This window comes from Haliaeetus albicilla, chromosome 1, assembly GCF_947461875.1.
Source record: "Haliaeetus albicilla chromosome 1, bHalAlb1.1, whole genome shotgun sequence".
Taxonomy (NCBI): Eukaryota; Metazoa; Chordata; class Aves; order Accipitriformes; family Accipitridae; genus Haliaeetus; species Haliaeetus albicilla.
The window spans coordinates 50,496,995-50,518,641 of record NC_091483.1 but is presented as its reverse complement, the minus strand read 5'-3'; the positions used below and the strand labels follow the sequence as shown (position 1 = coordinate 50,518,641).

Here is a 21,647-nt window from a genome sequence, read left to right as displayed (position 1 = left end):
GTGGTGTGCATGAAGTCCTGATCTCCCTTCTCCCCTTTCTCCTCTGGCTAGACTGCCATAGATCTTACAGACGATATGGCCATGTTTCTTTCCTACGTAAATTTGAGCACTGCAGAGGGAAGGAGATTTAGCTTGATGCTGAAAAGAAATTAGACTTAGCTTAGCAATCTACTCTCCCAAAGTGATGCACTGCAAGGGTCTATAAATTTGAAAGTCCCAAATGCTAAAGACTTTGAGGCCACATACATGGCATTAATACAGTTCAGCTGGAACAGATACGAGATGATTATTCCAGGACAGGGAAAATACTAAACTATGTGATCTTGAGTTATATTCTGCAGGATGCTTAAAAATTTAAAAAAAAAAAAAAAGAAGAAATTCAGACAAAGTAAAAAAGATCAATGGATAACTCCGGAAGCTGGTGCTAGAAGGAAAGTTTAGACAAGTTTGTCATTTGGAAAATATTCTCTTGGTGGATTGTTTTTTCTGTTGGTATAAACTTTCTTCAGTTATGGCCAACGTAAGTGATAGCAGGATTGTAAGACTAAAAAGCATTGAGAATCTTGGAGTAACTCATTTTAATATCCATCATTTGTTTTGATAAAGTAGAGTTTTAATAAAGCTACAAGACAAAAAAAAATGGATAAAGTAAATGAGAATGCAAACAATGGATAAAGGAACGCTGGAGACTAAAGAAAACTAAGAAGAGAAAAATATTTTTCACATCTAAAAAAGCCCCAGCAAAACAGTTGCCAATTAATTAATTGTGATCCCTAGAAATGAAAGCAGTTGTCAAATAGTTAAAAGTTAAATTAAATCTTTTGCAACTAAATTATTGGATATGTCTACAAACAAGTGAAACGTTTAAATTCCAGCATAACAAATGCAGACAACATGAGGAAACTTACAATATTGATGTAGAGTTTCAAGCTGGGTAGCAAAAAGATAATGAGAATACAGAGAAGAAGAAAACACAAGAGGCCCATAAGCTCTCAAGAGCAAGCATTTATATTTATTTTTTTTCACTTCGAAATAAAGAATAAGTCTGTGAGAGTAACACTGCAACTTTAGAATGTGATAACTTTAAAGATGTAAGGAGGAATAGCATACATGAATTGTCACTTTGCTCTTTTAAAAAGATGGGAAGAGTATCACATGTATTGGAAAGGAAAGGGGAAAACAGTGAATGGGTTCCACTATGGAATCGCAAGCTTGTATTCGAATACAGAAAGACATCTGGAAATACTACCAGGAACTCTGTCACTAGGAGTGACTTTAACTTCCCAGATACTTACTGGAGAACAAATGCTAAAAAGAAATTAAGGTTTATATGGTCTTGGACTCAGTAACTAACAATTTTATATGCCAGATAGAATCATACTTTGTTATTGCAGACTATGTTTATTTGACTTTGGTATGTAGCAAGCATATTGCATAAAAACTAGCTGTAGAAAAAAAACTTGGAAAGAATTGTCACGAGATAATTAACTTTATATTAAATAGAAGGAAAACCACAAACTAGTCTTTAAAGCTTCTGATTCAAAATGAAGACTTCAATAAAATAATTTTATATTTAGTCAAGTTATGCAGAATGAGAAACTTAGTTTTGCATTCACAGTCTACTGCAGAAAGAACCGGAATATTTAAAAAAAAAAAAACAACCCACAAAGGTGGAGAAACCATGTGGAACTGAACTAAAATACAGATGAGTGAATGTATAAATAAATAAATAATGAGTAGGAATAACCAAAAAAGAATTAAAAGCCTGAAGGACTTGAAAATGGAGCTGATTAGAAAATTATGGTTTAAAGTTTAGTACTTTTAGGATAAGGAATATTTTTTGAAAGTCAACATGAGCTAGATTTAAAAAAATAAAGAAGAACATTCTTTTTTTACCTCTATAAATAAAAAAGAAGCAGGATGAAGTGGAAACAGCGTGTAGAGAAGATGGGATAAGGATTAAGAAAGGTCTATGTGTGGCCTTATGCTGAAGTTCAATTTTCAGTGAGGTTACAGGGAAGATATGGAATACAAATTGCCATTTGATATGGAGAAAAAACATTAAGTGTTTCATGTATGAAGACTGAGAGTGATTGTCACTATCCCAGAATCATGAGAGTGCTGGCACAGTATTGGATCTTCTCTAGCAGAGGTAGGAAATCCATCAAGTTTCAGGAATGACACACAACAGAAAAAAATACTAGATTTTACACATATTTAAGAATGTAAAAAAGGATCATCCTACAACTGTGACTCTGTCAGACTGGTCTGAGCTATGTTTACAACAGGAAAGAATGGAGGCACAGAGGTAGAGAGAAAAAGTGATAAAACACAACCTGGGTTTGACAGAGACAGATTGTGCCAGACTAACCTGATACCTTTCATTGAGGAGATAATTGGTTTTCTAGACAAGGGAAATAGGTCTAATCTAGATCTAATCTACTTGGAAGCCAGGAAAACATTTGATGCTTAATAGGAAATTATTAGTTAAACTAGAGAAGATGATGATTAGGATCAAAACTGAGAAGTGGATAAATAAGAAGGTGAAGGATCAGTGACAACAAAGTGGCACAGAGGAGCTACAGTGAAATGCATGATCAGTCCTGAGGTTGATACTAGTATTTTCAGCTCTGATCTTGGCTTAAAAATGAGCAAATGCTGATGAAATTTGCTAATGGTATGAGTCTGAGAAGCTTCATGAGTCCTAAAGAAGAAATAGTCTCAAGTACAAGAAGATTAGAAATAACATGTATTTCCAGAGGAATTTCAGAAAGACATCCAGAGATCTAAACAATTATCTGCACTGAACTTACAAGGATTTTGGTGTTGGACCGACACAAATGCGTACATTTCACGTCTGTCACCCCCACTAACGTTGATAAAATTACACATATAGACAACTAACTACACAGTAACAGAAGTGTGTGTTCGATGGCAGATAATAGCATAAAATAGCTCATTAAAGACATTAGCAATTGCACTTCAGTCCAATTCAGATTAATTAGGTGTTTTCTGCTTTTTGTACTGTTGTTTGTACTGTGTGACATTTTCTGCCTTGCTTTGGGCTTTTTGTACTGTAAGAAATACCTTCCCTTTCCCTTTTTTATATATATTTGAATTTGTAATTAAATAATTGCACCCTTTTTCAACCAGGAGGGCAGGCCAACAGCTACCTCAAAAGCAGAAAACAGTAAGTGACCTGCAAGAAATGTAACATGATGCTAATAAAAAAATACAATAGCTACTCTTCCTCTTGGAATCTGATTTTATCACCATTCATTTGGCAGTATGCAAAGCCTCCTGCCAGGAGGGAAGAAGGAGGCTGCTCTTTGTTTGAAACAGGAACTTAATTCCACTTAAAGAAACTTCACAGTTCCAGGAGCCGGCTAAGTAGTTTCAACTGACCAGATATTTATGCCGCCTCTTTATTTTTACCCCAAATATAATTTTAAAATAGTTTCTATTCCATTTTATGTACACGAGATCAGTTTAAATAATTGATCTGCCTGCATCTGAGCACTTCATGTATTTTCTTATTGGTAGCAATAGTATTCTGTATACACTTCTGTTGACTGAGTTATGATTTTGCAGCAACAATACTGTTGTTATAAAATCATAATCCATAATAAGTCATCTTGGGAAATAATGTTATGATTCACAACTAATTTAAATAAAATCAAGTTCACTATTGAACTGCATATCACGTACACATAAATATTTTATGTAAATAAGTATTACATTTACTTTGATCTATCTTATAATTCAGAACCCCTACAAATGACAATATTGTCCTTTCAATCCCAAATTGTTTTAAAATTTCGTATCTCTAGCTTCCAAAGATTTTGAATATTTCTAATCCTTTAAGAATACTTATAGTTAACAGTGAACTGTTTAGCTATAAGCATACAAATGAAACTACTGGTGAGTTTAAAATCAAAGGTGAGTTTAAGTGTATTACTACTGAACCACATGCTACTCTGACAAGTGACATTTAGAACTAATCAACAGAGTTCACAAATTTGATTTGGTATCACATAATGTGTATAAGCAACTGTAGCTCAAATAACTTACCTTATATATATTGGTTTAATATAGTGCAGCATCCATAGGAAATTACATTTGTCAGTCACAGTTCACGCAGCTTTTTCAAATGAAGGACTACTTGCTGAATACTTTTGTGATGCTTAAACAGTATCTAGATAAATGTAGATAAAAACGTAGATGTAGGTGTAGATACAGATATGGATGACATAGATATAACCAAGGATATCACAGACTCTTTGCTGTAGATAGAACAATGATAACATGCCAGGTAATTTATGGATTGAATTGTTTGTTCAGTACAGTGATTTAGTTCTCATTACAAATAAATTCCAAATATTTAAGAATATTTCTTAAAAAAAAAGAAAGGACATTAAGCTGGCAAACAAGGCATTGTGTAAATCAGTTTTTGTCAATTCTATGATAATTTTTTTATATATACATCTCTCTTTTTAAATTAGACAATACTGTTCTGGAGCAAAATGGCCATTATCAATTAATACAATATAAAGCATATTTCTTTCACCTAGAAGATAAGACACATGCTCAGAGATTCCTTGGAGCTCTAATGTAACTAACTGAGCCTCATAAACAGGTCACTCATTTATATAAACTGTAGTAGTGAGTTCCAAAGCACCCTAGTAAAGCTAGATGCCCAGTTAATTTTAATGAGTATTAGGCTTCCAGCTCCCTTAGGCAGCTTTCAAAATGTCAGCCTATAATTACAAACAGCTTGGACCAAAGCCCATTGAATTTAATGGAAAGTCTCCCATTGATTTCAGTGAGCTTTTGGAGCATTGACTTTACTCTTTGCACAAATATTTCTAAAGGCTTAGGATAGTAAATACCACATACTTTAGAAACACTACATTGCAAAGAATATCTTCACTTTTCAGTATATTGGGCTACTTACAAAGTACGGAAAAAAAAACCACCTATGGGAAGCCATATAATTGCACAAATATTATAAAATTTGGTGGGAAAGATAACACTAAAAAATAAATTAAAGCAAAGCAATTCCACTACAGAGCTGGTCAGGACTATTTTACAGAATTGTTTCATCTGAAAAAAGCAAATGAACCAAACCAGAAACTTTTGCAAGGAATGGCTGACTTTGAGGAATTTAACTGTTGGTAAGGAATGTTTTTTAAGGTTTTGAAATTGTCAGGATAGTCCATGTCAACATTTTCTAAGTAATAAATATTGGCTTTAGTTTCTTCTACATGGAACTTTAATCTAATTATAGAAACACCAGTAATTCAAAAGGTTTTTTTGAAATTATTAAAAGAAAACATTTTTTCTGACCTGAAAGACTTTTCTGTGGTTTTAGTTGACCAGACTGTGTAAAGTTTCAACTTTGCACAGTAGAGGAAAAGTTTCCCTGCGTAACACTGTTCAAAAGTTTAGTTGTATCTATCTATTACTAAGCTATATTTTAAAAGCTATATTTTAACATGGTCTACCTTTTCATCCCTAGATATTCAGGTATCATTTTGCTACAGACACACTAAAAGCCTTAGGCATGAATTGTTGGCAAAGTCACAGACAATACAAACAAAGGTGATTATACTGTGGAGCTCCTCGTGAGACAGCAATCCAAGCAGGTGGCTCAGCCCCAGGAACACAAAATGAGAGCATGACACCTGGTTTATCACCGTGCTATAATAAAATGCTGGTAGCCAAATGCAGAGTCCCAAACAGGGAGTTCAAATGCAGGAGCAGAGAGGGTTTCACATACTTTTGAAAAAGAGAAAGGAGCAAAAAAGCAGGAGAAGGAGTGAAAATACCATAAGCAATAGTTAAATACAATTAATACAGAAGTACATTGTAGAACATGAGTCATAAATCTCATACAGTCACTGTGAAAAAGCACTCAGCTGAAAATTAGCTGATATTAGGAAACAGCACAGTGGAGTGGAAGGGAGCTGAGGAGAGGCAGTCTTCTGGCTCTCTTCCCTTGAAAATGGTAATTCTGAGAGTAGACGATCAATCAAAAAGAATGTAACGCAGACAAATGTTAACATCTCTTCTAAAGCTCAGCCTTCTAATTAGCTCTGCCTTATAATTAGCTTATGCAGACATGCACACACACATGCACACAGATGAAACTGCATCAAAACAAAATTATTATGATGAGGCAAGTTTAACTGTCAAACCTGGGAGATTTCACCAGTGACTGTCTTTTAACATAGCCATAAGAGACCCTGAAGCTATACTTCTACCCTACACAAAATGAAACGCAGATCTGTTAAGAAACTGAAACTCTGGGCTCAAATCACATTTGGAAGAGAGGATAGAAGTTAAATATATAAAAATAAAAAAAAAAAAAGAAAAAATGCAAAGATGCATTAAACAAGATTTAAAGTTGCTCTTAAGGTGTCACTGAATCCCAGCGTGATCTTGACTGCTCAGAATGAGTGACACTAAGTGAAGCCTAAATATCAGTGTACTTATAACCCAAAGGCCAAGGAGACACTGTAGTCTTGCCATAGCTGTTTTTTCATAAATGATGAAACTGTTTGAAAAAGATCAGATGAGGTATTTCCTTCAACCTGTGTCTAACACGGTATCCCTTTTTTGTTTGTTTTATAAATAAAGCATCTTAAGTGGAATACCCAATATATGTCCTAAATTCTGTGAAATCTGAGATCAAAAACTAGTGAAAATATACTCCAAGATTTTGATAGTCCTCTTCAGGTTTTGGCTTGTTCCCATTCTTGAGAATCAGAACCAAAAGTAAGGAAATTATATTTTTCAGCTTTTTTATTGTTCAAACTAATTTTAATTTGATTCATGGGACAAATAAATGTTCCTTTAAGAAACTGAAGAAATCATCTTTTTGAAAAAGCTGTTGCAAACTGAAGAGGTGTTTTTAAGGAGCGATGGATGCATAAGAAACTCCCTCTCTCAAAGCAAAGCAAACCAAACCAAAATGAAAAAAACACATACTTCCTTCATACCAGGAAGGCAAAAAGCAAACTAAAAAAGAAGGGCTGCAATCTACATCATTAATAATTTTTAACAGTTCAGAGGAGTGATCATCATTTCTGCTAGGCAGTCAGAAAATGATAAGGATGTTTTTTGTTTGGGGCTTCTTGAACTTACCTCACTACAAACAATGCATATTAACAAGGAATTCGAAGCTAATGTTGAGCTAAAGGATGGTTTGACGGAGGATAGCAGTTGGAAGATTTCACGGTCACTCAGAAATACACAATCTCATCGCAATCTTGGCGCTCCCATAAGGAACAGCATTAGCTTTTTGATCTGGATCAGGCTTGTGCTTTTGAAGTGAAGGTCGTTAATCCCCCTCACATACGGCACTTTGCTGGGTGTTGTGGAGCAGTCTAGGAGTGCAGGAATGGATAAAGCTGAACCAAAAGCTTCACCCCAGGAATGTGCACAAGTTCAAACAGCAAGTGGGTGTTCAGTTCTTGTGACCAGGAGAGAGCCAGCTCAAACCCCATCAAAACACAGGCAACTGGGTGACTGGTTCTCAGCACCAGATATTTCGGTCTCCAGACTAACTCCTATTATGTCACTCCACTGGCTAATGTAGGCATGGCCCTAGATATCCATCAGTAAAATTGTTAACCTGGTTGGCAAAGAATATATATGTGTTACTGCATTGTTCTGTGTAAACTTCAGTGAAATACCTTTCTCTCTTGGACAGACATGCTGGAGCTGGTTTTCATTTTAAGGTTTTCACAATGTGTTCATAATGGCTTCGCAGCAAGAACAATAAAATAGCAAGAAATAATACCCTAATCTTACTTTGTTGCATTTTACTGTTCACTTGAAACAAATCAATAGCGGATTAACTGAACATTTAGGCAAGTCAAATACAAATTCATTGAATTTTTAGTATTTCTTTTATTTGATCATCTAAGTGTTGGTCCTGGGTTTTGTCTTTACCAGCTGTAAAACAAGAAAGTTGCTTTGTCCACATTTCGTGTGTGTGTGTGTGTGTGTGTGTATGTGTATGAGTGAGAAAGAACGAGATGAGTTTTCCAAGTGATTATTTTCAGTTCTTTAGGCAAAGACAAGGGAAACGCCAAACTTGGTCTCAGATTTATTTTGTAGTATTTTCACTTCTACTATTCAGTCAAGATTATTCTCCCAAAATACAGCAGAATTCTACCAAATAAAAAACAGTTAGGAAAACAAACATAAAATCACCATGATGGATTCCAAAAGTTTCCACCTATTCACAATAAATCATAAGTAGACAAATGATGACAGTTTATTAGAGACTACTTTTTTCCAGACAGAAAGTTGTGTGTTCTCATAATTACATCTTTGGAATAGACTGTCAATTTTGACATATTTTTATTAAGAAAATCAAAACAGTATAAAATCAGATGTTTCCAAACATCATAAAATGGTATTGTTCTATTTCTACTGAAAACCTGTTTCAAAAGTTATTGCAACTATTAATAATATAAGTAAAATATGCAAATCAGTGATAAAATTTTCATTTACATAAAAATGTAACATCTGGTTACTTAAAAGGTTTTTTTCCCCAAATAATTCATTTGTAGAAATTGTTTTATTTTTATGCCAGGTCAGAATGAAACTATGTATAATGGTATTTTCTACAATGCAGAAATGCCAGTTTCCTTCAGGCACATATTTTAATTGCTATCCATTTAAGAATGCATTGTTCTGAAACATTTACATGAGAAATTTCTTCTGTGCCATATTATTATTTAAGGTTTATGTATCAGCATATTAGTTCTAGATGCAAACTGGCAGCTGACCATCATGACTTATAATAAATTCATTTGTTCCAAATTTTTCCTGTTTGTTTTGGTCATGGGCCAGAGACTTAGCTAGTGTATAGTATCTTTTTGCACCGATTTTCATGGCACTGTATTCCTTTCTACCCACCGAGGACCTACTCTGCCCAGTTTAACAATTAATATTTCATGTTTTCATTAAATGAAAGTCATTACACCAGATATCTTATCCTTCAAGAAAAAGACACAGGCTGTGGACTAACAGTTTTCACTTCTGCAGTTACTGAAAAAATCACAGTGCAATCAACAGATTCAACATCACATCTTTGCTGGCTCTTGATATAGCTATGTAAAATCCAGTGGTATCACAATGTCCCACATATTATTTTTAATCTACCAATCTTATGAAATGTTAGTTGTATTGATATTGTCACTGAAATCAACTTATTCAGTTTATCCAGCTTTTTCTTTCCCCTCTGTCCTGGGTTTGGGTGGGATAGAGTTAATTTTCACAGGAACCTGGGAAGGGGCACAGCCAGGACAGCTGACTTGAACTAGCCAAGGAGCTATTCCATACCATGTGACATCACACTCAGTATATAAATGGGGAGCGGGCTCAGGGGGACCCTCGGGGCTTTCGGTGGGGGAAGTGGTGGAGCGTCGGGTTCCAGGTGGGGAGCAGTTGCACTGTGCATCACTCATTTTGTATATTCTTTTATTAGTACTGTTGTTGTTGTCGTAACTTCTCGTCTTGTGTTGTCCCAGAAAATTGTCCTTATCTCAACCCCCGAGGTTCCATGTTGGTTTTTTTCTTTTCTCCTTTCTGATTCTCCTCCCCATCCCATCAGAGTGGGGCGGGAGGAGTGAGCGAGTGGCTGGTGGTCCTTTGTTACCGGCTGGGCTGAAATCACAACACCTTCTCTTTATTTATAGAGAGCCACGTATTCATTTGGTCCTGATCTTGCTCCTTATTTTCCATGTCCTTCTCAAATGTGATTTTGTTTTGGCTGTTCTTTGCTGACTTTTACTGATTTTTTTTATGCCTAACCTAGCCTTTATTTGTGTAAACACATCCAGAATGGCTTCAAAATTGCATCATGAATAATTTTAAGTAGCCTTTTCTCTTCTCAGTTCCCTATCATAACTTTAAGCACTGGTTCCACTTTGTATTGTGTAGCTGTCCCTCACTGCGAAGGCTCCGTTTACTCCTAAAGTTTCTCTCTAATACAAAAAGTTTAAATCCCTACTCCCTTACAAGGATTTGCTTTCCTTTTGATGTTAGGAACATGAAGAAAACACCATGGCAGTTCAACTTTCTCACCTCCTATCAAAAGGTTTATTATGTTGCTCCCCTGACCTGGTCTTTCTTCTGTTATTAGTAACTGTGTGTATATAATCACTACTATCTTCTCAAGGACTCTGCAGGGATTATCAAGGTGCTGTAAGAGCTCTATCTTTTGCTCCTAACAGACACATCACTATGTGCACAAGCGTCTATTCAGTCCTCACTGATACCTTAAACTCAGTTATTCACATACCTGGTAGTCACCCCTCTGGGCTGCCCTTTTCTATCATCACAGTCCTTAAGACCTTGACATCTCTATCAGATATTATTACTTGCAATAGTTGTTGTATATTATATATCAAGAATCCAGCACTCTATATGTATTGCAGGATGTGTACAGGGGGGTTGTAAAAGCTAGCCGTAAACTTGTTGAGCACTATTATATTTAAGAAGTGCAGTTGGAGCTCTTGATATGCATTTTAATACTTTGCTGGAGTTAACTTTGGTTTTACTTTTTTTTTTTTTTTTTCTTTTAGTCTACCTCCAGTATGAACTAATTTCCTTACTCAAATGTCAGTGGTGGTAATTTTTTAGAATTCCAATTATTTTGGCCGTCTTCTCCAATCACGCTGATTGTTTCCGGAAATTCGATTCCCAGTGTAATATAAAATACTGAAACCATGCCTAAAGATTTTACATAGGAGGTGAATCTGCTTTTTCATTGTATTTGCAGGTAACATGGTTTAATTGATTAATTATTACAATACCTGCCCCCTCATTTTCTAGATAATGTGCTGCCTCTAAACTTTGGGGGGTGATTTTATCTTTTTAGACTTTAAGGGATGTTTTTTTCCTTCTGAAGCAAATTCTACATGCAGAGATTAATGTCCTTGGGTGAATTATGAGACATTACTATTCCTTATTCCTAAAATTCATAATCTATTCCCAAGATACCTAGACCATATGTATTACCTTATCTTACTAATGTCAAACCAACTAGCGTTTACTATTTTTTCTGTCTTATGAGCCTCCTCAATTTACTAGGCATTTGCCTCAGTAATTCAGTGTCTTTATTTAGCTGTCTATTAGTGCATATGTAAGGCTTTATTCTTTAACGATTCAGAAAAGAGGATGTAGGCATGTGCAACTTAGAGGGGGAAAAGACCACAATATATATAGCTGTTTACTCTTAGTGTTTAGGGTCCCAGAGGAAAAATATTCTTGATATAAGTCAAATTAAATATCGGTAACAAGGGAAAGAAAAATCTTTCTTCCTCACTGCCATTTCACTGATGGAAACTTCATCTCTACTCATTAAGTTACAACAGGGAATTTAGACAGCCCCGTGGAATATAAAACAAAACTAGTGCCGTAGTATGACAACTGAATATATCACCAAAACACCACCGTTTCATGACTGAACAAATTACTGAACTACTCTTTAAATGCAACATTTTATTTAGAACTGTTTTTTACCTGAGTTTTCTACATTAAATACACCTTACATCATTTGTTTGATGATAACTATATCCTTACAGTGTTGTCATTATTTTTGAGAATACTGACTTCTATAAATGTTTTCAGTACGAAATAGCACTAATTTTCCACAAACTTGTGAAGAAACCCCTTGCTTCAGTAACTAAGTTCCCAGTCCAAAATAACTGAAGAGCAATGACAATCAAGCTCCAAGGCATGACATCTGTTAACAACCTGGATTCTGCACCACTGAGCTTCAAAGAGAGATAAAGGAGAGAAGTCATTCTAATAACAATGTATGGTGACTATGATGGCAACAGATATAAACCACATTTCAATGCTCTGTGCAAACTTAGTTTAATAGTCCTACTAAATCAGCCGTTTGATACGGTGAGAATAATGAAATTTCACCATGTAGTTTACAATTCTTCATATATCATATGATCTAAATGCTAGTGAGGATTTACAGTTCCCATTTCGCAAAAGAAAATCTGGGAAAACTGACTATTTTGTCCAGCCCACTTTCAGAATGAAAAGGTGATAACATGGGAATGGGAGAAGACACCATGGATCTCATTGCGCTCCCACCTTCCAGTCATATTTCTTATGGGGGTAACCTACACTGATGTCATAATTCATAGATTTAGTTTAAATAAATCCAAATGACCTGGGATACATACAAATCTGGAGCAGTGAGGAGAAAGGGGAAGTTAGGCATGACATTGATTTTTCATCAGAGGAATCTGCTATATTGCTTGTTAAAATGGAGTTCTGCCTCAAAGCTTGCATAAATGCGTTTGCTAAGCATATACCATTTAATAAAGTCGACTAATCTGGCCATGGCAATTCTAGCAACACAGTCAGTCCTTCGCACAGAGTTTACTGCCCTGAGAACAGAGCAAAGAAACTGAATGTGTTCCTGTGCTCAGATGCTTTGGAGATACTTCTCACGTGTCATCTCAAAGGGGCAGGGAAGGCAGGTTTGTAATTAAGATACAAGCTTTTGCACTGAAGGTGTTTTGAGATTGTATGGAGATGTGTGAGACACATGTTCCAGTCTGGTAATTCTTTTGAGCCTGACTGGTGTTTGGCAGTGGCAAAACTTGACAAGGCAACTGCCTGACCTTTGGGTCAGCTTAAGATTCACAAAGTCTGTCTATCAAAACCCTTAGGTTCAGCAATGCAACATTTAAGTGTCCTACACTTGACTGGAGCCAAAACATCAGGTCTTTATACAAGATTCTGAGGAATGAAGGGAGCTATGTTCAGTTCAGCAGAGAGGAAGAGAAGAGACAGTTTTCACTCCATAGGCTGCTGGAGAGCCTAGTATGTGTGAAAGCCAGATTCCTCACTCTGCTTCAGGCAGATGTGGAGGATTAGACCATGAAACCCCCAAGACAATTAGCTAAGTAGCATGGTATCATCTGAGACCACTTGTGCACATGACCCAGAAGAGAAACGTAGATGCATTAGAAATTTTAAGGATGCTACCCTAACTGCCAGTGTTGTGCATCACGTTCTGAAAATTTACATTGTGAGAGCAGAAGCCTTTACAAAACTTGTCTTTAGCCTTTATCATTCAGTGGCATCACTGATCAAAACAATAAAGCACCACTTTTAGTTGATGGGCTATATTAATATTGGTGCTAAACTTATTATTATTCTCAGCTCAATCTCAATTGTGCTTCCCTTGTCATTTCAAAGTCTGCAGTGTGTCAGGACCAAGATTTTCATCCACAATTTGATTTTACCAGTATTCACATGCCTAGGATGAAGTATGCTGTAGAAGCTCACCTGGAAAATTGTTCTAGATCAAATTATTTTAGAGTCTCATGTCCCGCTCTGTAACAAACTAAGATAATCCCTTGAAAAAAGCACTCTCCTGTAACTTAAGTGAAGAGAGGGACAGAATAATACTATAAAAATATGTCAGGAAGAGAGATGTGCAGTAAAACCTAAAATGCATTGGAAATCTGACTATATTCAACTTCTGTACCGGGACATATTAGGAGTAGGATTTCCAGAACAGTGTAAGCAAGTTAGCATTTCAAATTAATTGAGAATTGTAGCTCACTGTGGTTCTTTTGAAAATCTCAACCATATAAATTAGGCATTATTAAAACCTGAGATACATTTATATACTGTATTTATTGCATTTTCTTCATACTGTCAAAAAGACTTTGTGGATAAAAATTATAAAAAGCTTTAAAAACTGGATAAAATTGAGTGTACTTTCTCAGTTTAAGAAATCAACTACTCAAAATGTCAAACCAAAGTACAAAACAGTTTGAAAGTGAACAGAAACAGTGACAGCTCTTGATCATCTGTCAAAGATTCAGTCGGGTTGTGCAAGGATCATGCACATGCGTTGGATGCAGAAATAATGGAGTGAGCTATGGATAACACAAGTGTAGAGCTAGTCAGACTTTCATAAGTCATGTGCTGCTCTACACAGACATACTTAAACTGTTTTTAATGTCAGCTGAATCCAGAAGTTGTCACTTTTCTAAAGTCTTTGCCCCTGATAACTCCAGGTTCCTGGAATTTCTCTCCAGTTCCTCTACACCTGGACTTTGGGTGCACTGTATTTGCATAAGTTCTAGAGTAGAATTAGGTCCTACATGGAAGATTCTTGTGAGTCCTTTTGATTCCAAGCTCCTTCTGTGAAAAGTCACCTGGAAATTTCTGACAGTACCCTTCTTGAATCTTGTAGTAACCTTATTATCTGATGTATCCATTATCTGATTCATCTCAATTTCCCATTATCTTCAATAAGTAGCAACCTGTATGCATGCATGTTTTTTCTAGAAAAGTACTTAAATTTGAATGTCAATAAAAATATTTTTATATAAAAATTTAAAATTCAGAATATTCAGTTTAACATCCTTTTGCAGGATCACACTTCTTTTCCAACATCTGGAAGGTAATGCTAGGTATTTGATGGGGGCCATCATGTCTTTTTAGACCCCTTAACTGGGTTTAGACCCTTAGCTTGGAAGCAAAAATAATGAAATAGCATACTATTTTCTGAACAGGGACGGGATAGAATGCAAACAGTCTAACATGCATTTTGTGGTCAAAGGGGCCAAGTGATAAGAAATTCTTGTGAGAGTGAATTAAGAGTTAACGATGAAGTTTCTTCTCACACTGTCACTGAAAATAAATCTGGTATCATCTGTAAATCAAATTCCTGTAGACAAACAGGATTTCAGAGAAAGTAGGATAAGCCCCAGGAATTTGAACAATCCAAATATGTATAACAGAAAGTTAATAAATAATGTAAGCTTCAATATCTCCACTGTTGATTGCAGCTATATGTCAGGCCCAGTGTTAAAGAGAGGAAAAAACTCTCAGAATACCCCATGACCTGGAGCTTCCAGCTGATGATTGTTCCTGACAGGCTGGCAGTCCAGGGTCAGCCTATACACATTACAGTATGGTAAATCCTGAGCATGTTGATTTAAAAGAGCTATCTGATTTGGCACTCTCTTAGAGATAATTTAAGATAAAAGGCCAGCTCTGCTCTCAATTATATAACTGTAAATCAGATGAGTCTCACAGCCCTGAGGTAGTCTTACAACATGAGCCAACTAATGTCAAAATCCTTGGATTTATTTTTTGATTTATCTGAGGAGCTTTTTTAAGGACTAGAATAAATCAGTTTTTACAATAATGTAGCAGATATTCTGTGAAATGTAGTTTATTTCCATCTCCCTCATTAAGAAATTAGTGGTTAGAAGAATGCCTGTTGACATAACAAGGTTCCAGTTCAGTACGAAAACATGACATCAGTTTTATTTTTAGTTTGACTTTGATGGGAATGATCCCATGAACGAAGTATGTGCGTAAGAGTCTTCTTGGGCTTCAGTTTTGGCCAAAACTCATTAAAAGCACCTGGAACTTTTTCGCTGAAGTAAAACAGATTTTGAACCAAGAACCACTTATGGCAACAAGCATTGTATCCACTAAGCAAAAGGTACAGTTAACATGTACTAAAATCACTTAAAAGTCAAATCTTCAAGAGGCTTGGCCACCTGCATTTTGAACTGGGTATTAAGAGAAAGTTTGTCACTGAGAGGGTGGTCAAGCACTGGAACAAGTTTTCCAGAGAAATGTTCATGGCCCCAAGGCTGTCAGTGGTCAAGAAGTGTTTGGATAATTCTCTTAGACATATGGTTTAACTTTTAGGTTGCCCTGTGTGGAATCAGGAGTTAGACTCAGTGTTCCTCATGGGTCCCTTCCAACTCGGAACGTTATATGATTTTATGAATTGATTTCCAAAATAGTTAAAGTAATAGTAAGTTTTGCAAAGCTTAAGTCAGCTTCTTTGTAGATCATATATGGGTTTTTTTTATTATTATTATTATTTTTTTAAAGATTAAACTCATATTTCTGGTATTGTTTGTTGGTTGACAAATCAGATATCTAAAATCTTTGCCAGGTTAATGCTCAGCTCTTTTGAAGGTTGATATTCCATAGCAATGTGTCTGGTGTTTCAGAGTACAGGAAGACAGGTAGAAAATTAGAGTAGTCTTGTAGCACAGAGTCAGCATACTCTAACAGAAACTAATATTTCAGTTGCTAAGATTAATGCAGCTATTCTTTTATACTTTGTTTTGGATACTGATAAAGTGCCTTAGGCCTGGAACATCTGACAATGAAAGGAAAGAAGATACAGAATAACTGCTTAACCAGATGGAATACGATTTCATCATTTCTTCCTCACAGGAAAAGTCAGAGGCAACATAAAACCCTGTCACTGGATAAACTGAACACTGTATTTTAATGTTCACAGCATAGTACTTACTGCTATAAACAACAGCACAGTGGCCACTTTTTTTATTTTGTTTATTTCCATTTCAGTATCAGAGAGAAACCAGACCATTTTTTGAGATAAATTTAGTGAACAGAGGAAAAATTTCAGACATACCAATCTTTGAAGTTCTCTGTCTTGGAACGTAGTTGCAGTGTTTATTTTGTGAATGAATTATTTTGTTATCTAAGGTCCAATAGGCTGTTACCTACTGGATCAAATATCATTGGTATTTATTGTAGACTCCTTCCTCCCTGAAGAAGAACATGACTGTTCTCACAAATGTGCTATTGTGTGGCACCTGCTGAACTCCTGCAGAGACTAGAGGTACTGCCTTGTTACCATCTGCTTTCCCACAAACACTGATTTTTGCAAAATGGATTGCGGACTCCAGAATACATAGCGTACAGGGAAATTTCAGTCTGTAAATGCACTCTATTCATTTTGTCAGAACCAGTAAACCAATTAAAATAGCCTTGAAATAAAAATCATACAAGAACAGATGGGCACCATTCATATTGTTTTCCTACTTAGGAAGAAGTGTGGGAAAGCACTTAGCAAGCAATGAAAACTACTATGTTAAAAAGCATTTGAATAATGGTTATGAAATAGGTTTTCATATTTGCATGAGCTGAAATTCACACAGTTGACAATTTACATTCAAAATACAAGCCATTTCCAGGATGTATATGGCTCATGGAGAATAAACACAAACACACAGTAATCTGCAACTGGTATGATTTACAGTGGCAGTTTCTCATAGAAAATATCATCTGTCCACCGGGACTTTTGCCATTTTATTGCTCAGACTACTCTCATATCATATAACTTCTGCAAAAAGAAATAAGATTTTCTCCTGGGGACAAATATGCTAAGATGTTCACTTATTTAATTTTATTGTCAGTGTATGCGTACATTTTGTCAATAGGAAAATGTACATATTTTATTTTTTTTTTAAGATGGTGCTAAACTAGGTAGCATGTGTCATCTGCTGACAACTTCTGCTTTTTCTTTCAGACTGATTATTTATACTTAAGCCATTTCTTACCTGAATGAACATTTTTCCTAGAAATCTTTGTGTCCTCTTTTTTGCATGCTAGCAATAGCATCCCAGAATTTTTCATGCTTCATATAAATAACAACAAAAATAATGGAAACTGCATTTATTATTTGAAAGAGTGGTGAATTTCAATATCCAGGCTGCATTTAATGGAGAATGATTGAACTTACAAGATTTGTGGAGTTCTTTTAATGTATGATTAAGTAAAGATGGCTCGATACTACAGGAACTTGTAATTCCCATTTCATAACCATAGAATGCTGAAAGCTAGAAAATATTGATGTAATCCATCTGCTTGAATATACTGAAATAATTACAATGCACAGATTTCTTATTTACTTTCCTTTTGGTTGTTACATATTTAACAGAACCATGTACCTAATAGTAGTTCTAAGTCATTTTTATCCTTGGACAGTTGCAACGCTGGATTGTGTTACAAATATTTTTAATATCTAGGAATCCTAAAACCCTGCCTTTCTTTCACTTCCATTCACTTCTATTCCATCCGTGGCTTTATAGTGTAATGTTGCAATGATAAGTCTACAGATTAACCCTCATGTCCGTGAAAGACATTATTGACCTCAATGGTTCTACTTGCATAGGAACCTACCTACTGGGACATCATTACAGAACTAGTACCATAAACTGCCTGAATAGATGTCACTAACTAATTATTAACTAGTCATTAATGAGCTAATGACATTAATAGATGTGATTAACTAGTTCCATTAGCAACCTGAATGATTCCATGAGTCACATTTTACTATGAATTTCTGGTGCAATAATGATAATCTATGGGCCCTATAAATTATAATTATTTTATAGGTATCTATTAAAAAATTATAGCATTAATCAAAGCAGTGGTTATTATCAGAGTCATAAAAATGACCCAAGATCATCACTGGTACAGAAGTCTACTCCTCGTCCAGAAACATTGTACCTATACCTAACAAAATTCACTAGTGAATAGAAAGATATAAAGCCATTAGCGTTGTCAGAAATATTAATAAGGAGAATGCCTGTCAATAACGTAGAACTGCAGTGTTTCAGAGCCTGGACAAACATTAGCTAATAAAGGCATGGGGTGAAATTAGTTTGCAAATCTGGACCAAAGTTTGTCCTCAGTTACAATAAACTCCAGAATAAAACTGGAAAACATTCTCACTATTTCTTTAAAGATTTGGTAAAATTAAACAGTACCTCATGACAAAAGTTACTAAAGGATTAGGGATGCTTGTGATTTCTGTTCTTTGCCTGTTACATCGGTGAACTAGCACCTTTTTAAAGCTTTATATATGGTGCGTTGCTGAGTGTAAGAAAGGCGAAAGACACTTGGTAATGAAATAGGAAGTGCTTAAAAGAGTAAATCCCTTGTAGGCAGAAACTGCAGTGCAGTTTGAATGACAAAAAGTGTAACCAGAAATCAAAACATTCCTTAATTGTTTATTTATGGCACAAATGTTAATTGCCTTATGCCTTACATGGACTGTACAATAGGACAGGTTAATTGGGCTGAGAAATGACTAGCTCTGAAGGTGCAAGCTCAGAATAATTAAAACTCCTGCATCATGATAACAGAACTCTTCTGTCGTTTGGACTCCGAGGATATTGTTTTGCATTTTCTTTTCTTTCCAGGTTAAATAGTATGCGATTTTTACCATAAATGAAGCAATCCAAGGACAGAGCTTTGGCTGACTACTGATACCATGTGAGACAGATTTTCATGTGGATTTGAATGCATTGTGGGAAATGAAAGGACTACATCAGTCTGAATGACTTACAGTGATCCTTTCAAAGCCTTATTTGCATCTGCCAGTACTAAACCAGACAGCAGGAGCCTTAGTACTGCCAGGAAATAAAGTGGCCTCTAATTGCTTATATGTTGATTGCAAGCTTTTCAGAAAAAAATCCATCACATAAAATATCTCCTAGGTCGCCGAGCAGTGCAATGGTCACATGCCTACTTTTAAGAAGCGCAGCCAAAGAGAAAGATGAGGGCTTACAGGGGTGGCTAGGAAAGAAAAAAATAATTTTAAAAGTGGAATCTAATTCTCACTGATCCTTATTCACATCAAGCTGGCTTTACAGTGCACCAGCAGCATAAAAAAGGATGAAGTAGGTGTAAATTACAGTTATAACTAGAGTATGGCAATACAGTAGTGTCAAAGCAGCATAAAAGACCTTTATTGCAGGCAAGAATTTGATGGCTGCTGTTCTTGTATTTGTACCTGAGCAACCCTGAAACTATCTGCAGCAAAACAGAGCTCAGGGAGGCTAACACCAGCCACTTACCAAGCAGCACTTTGCTAGTGCTATTTGTAATAACTCACCTCCTGCTTGCTCTAGCAAGTTTGTTCAAAGCCAATAGAAGCTGCATTGCATAAGCTCTAATCAAATTTTTTCCCCAAAGTAGGATTGTCCTCACTGTGCATAAGGACCAGGTAAGTGACAAAAAGCATTTGAGCTGGGGAGGTATGAAGAAGAAACTTTTCCACAAGACAGATCATTCTGTTCTGGTTGAACATAAATCAAAAGATATCTTCATTCTGGAAAGGAATGAGAGAGAAGCCAGATTTGCATGTGGCTGAGAAAACTATGTTTTCTCTTGTCGTGTTAAGACTAAGACAAACACATTGTGTTCATATGGTTTTGTTCCTTCCTGCTACTGGAGGACACAGTTACATAGCATTTTCTGCTTCATTTTGTTAATTAACTCACTGTTTTCCAGATTTCTTCTCAAAAGGTGAAACATCACCAGGAACCACTGTGTCCAGTTGCTTTTGTACATAGTAATATCCCATACACAAAACTATGAACTATGCATTTGCTGATTTGATGTCTTGACTGTATTCAGAATAATCATTTTCTCAGTTTTATTTTCACATGTGTTACTGGGGTTAGAAATTAAGATAATGTTCATGTATTTTCATTGGCAACAGTTCTTCAAACCAGGTTTCTTGTAGGTGTACAGAGTTCTTTCTAGACAATGTTATTCTCAGTGTAAATCATCTGGTGATCCATCAAAGCTTATCATTATTTTAGGCAAATAGTTTCAGTAATAGAATCAGGAAAAAGTAACCCGCAGGCCTCTCCTCAGCTCCTAACTCATTAATAACGGGGGACAAGTTACACATCTTCATCTCTTTCTACAGGCCAGCATTTCTCTTCTGCACTCATGTACAGTCTCGCTGGATCACCTTCTTCAACTGTGTTTATGGTGTGTTCATTCACTAAGATGGTTTTGGACTTCCCATCCCTTCATCAGCCACATTAGAAATGAACTCTTTGTCATGAATTTTCTTAGTTCTGCAGAGAGGAGTTCTCTTCCCATGAAAATCAAAACATGGGGGAGAGAATGCTGTTTGACTGCATGGTTCCAACATAGTACTGCAATCAAGCAAGTGTTTTACTTTGGGAAACACAAATGATCTCTAGAGTTGGATCCTAAAAATAGACGCAGGTAATACTGGCAGACATAAGTATGCAATATCAACAGCGAAGTTCAGGGACCTGTAGGTGGCTCCTCTTCTACTCAAGTTTCAAAATCATTTAGAAGTGAAAGTTTTTTTACTGCACATACTTGTGGTCACAGGAAGGCTTCAGTAGAAAGGCAGGTATTTTATGTACATTTTCAGTGTAGCATCCAATTCCTTTCTGCTTATACTAGTCAATTAGACAAAGACTCCATTTACTATTCAGCATCGGAGCAGCTGCACACTTTTGTCTCTGTGGTTAGGTGTGAGCTACTCATTTTCCACAGAAGCCCCGGACACTCTGTTAAAGAAGCACTATAGATGTTGACTTCAAATCATAGTGCACACAGAGGTATTCCAGAAAGACAGTTTTCTGTGCACATAGGTCTAACTCCAGGGGAAAATAACTACTTCCATATGAAACGTTTAGCCTAAAGACTCATCTACTTTTGTGAAGGAGATACCATCCAGGTAAAAAAATTACCCTGACAGGTTTTTTTTACATTATTACTGGTTTTATGTTTTTAATCATTCTGCAGTCAGGTAGAAAACCTCTTTGATTCTTGGTTGCATTTTTTTTCATGCACCTGGATGTCTGTGAGGTACAGACACTCTGCCACTTCTAACCCATATTTCCTAGCATAGAGACAGTAACCTAGAGCAGGGAATGTCTCTCTTACCCACTCATAGGTATAAGAAAGGAGGACAAAGAGGTATTTTCAAGGGAAAATCCTCAAGAACACAATTTAAATAAAGGACA

The 21,647-nt window shown here is 35.9% G+C and overlaps 1 long non-coding RNA gene across 2 annotated transcripts in view; it reads right to left on the bottom strand.

Moving 5' to 3' along the window:
* Positions 1–21,647, bottom strand: part of LOC138686376 (uncharacterized) — a 38,872-nt gene that overhangs the window by 14,530 nt on the left and 2,695 nt on the right. For both annotated transcript variants that reach the window (XR_011325716.1, XR_011325715.1), the window contains exon 2: positions 4,072–4,195. This is a non-coding gene — a long non-coding RNA (uncharacterized lncRNA). The remainder of the gene's footprint in view (positions 1–4,071; positions 4,196–21,647) is intronic.